Below are 221 nucleotides of genomic sequence, written 5' to 3' on the forward strand. Positions count from 1 at the left end.
CTCCGACTTAGCCAGTTTGAGCATTTTGGTGCCTTTATGCCATAAGATGCAGCAAAAGTCTCCCTAGTGGCTGTGTAGGAGAAAGTAGGATCTGGGTGGAAATGCCACAAAGCAGCCATATTTATCTTTAATGGCCATAGGAACCAGGAGGTGAGAAGGAAAACATGAATTAGACAGCCCCTGCCTTTGGCAGCAACCCCCCCCAGAGGCCGCTGCACCAC

Source organism: Nestor notabilis, unplaced genomic scaffold (genome assembly GCF_000696875.1).
Source record: "Nestor notabilis isolate BGI_N333 unplaced genomic scaffold, ASM69687v1 scaffold22599, whole genome shotgun sequence".
Classification (NCBI taxonomy): domain Eukaryota; kingdom Metazoa; phylum Chordata; class Aves; order Psittaciformes; family Psittacidae; genus Nestor; species Nestor notabilis.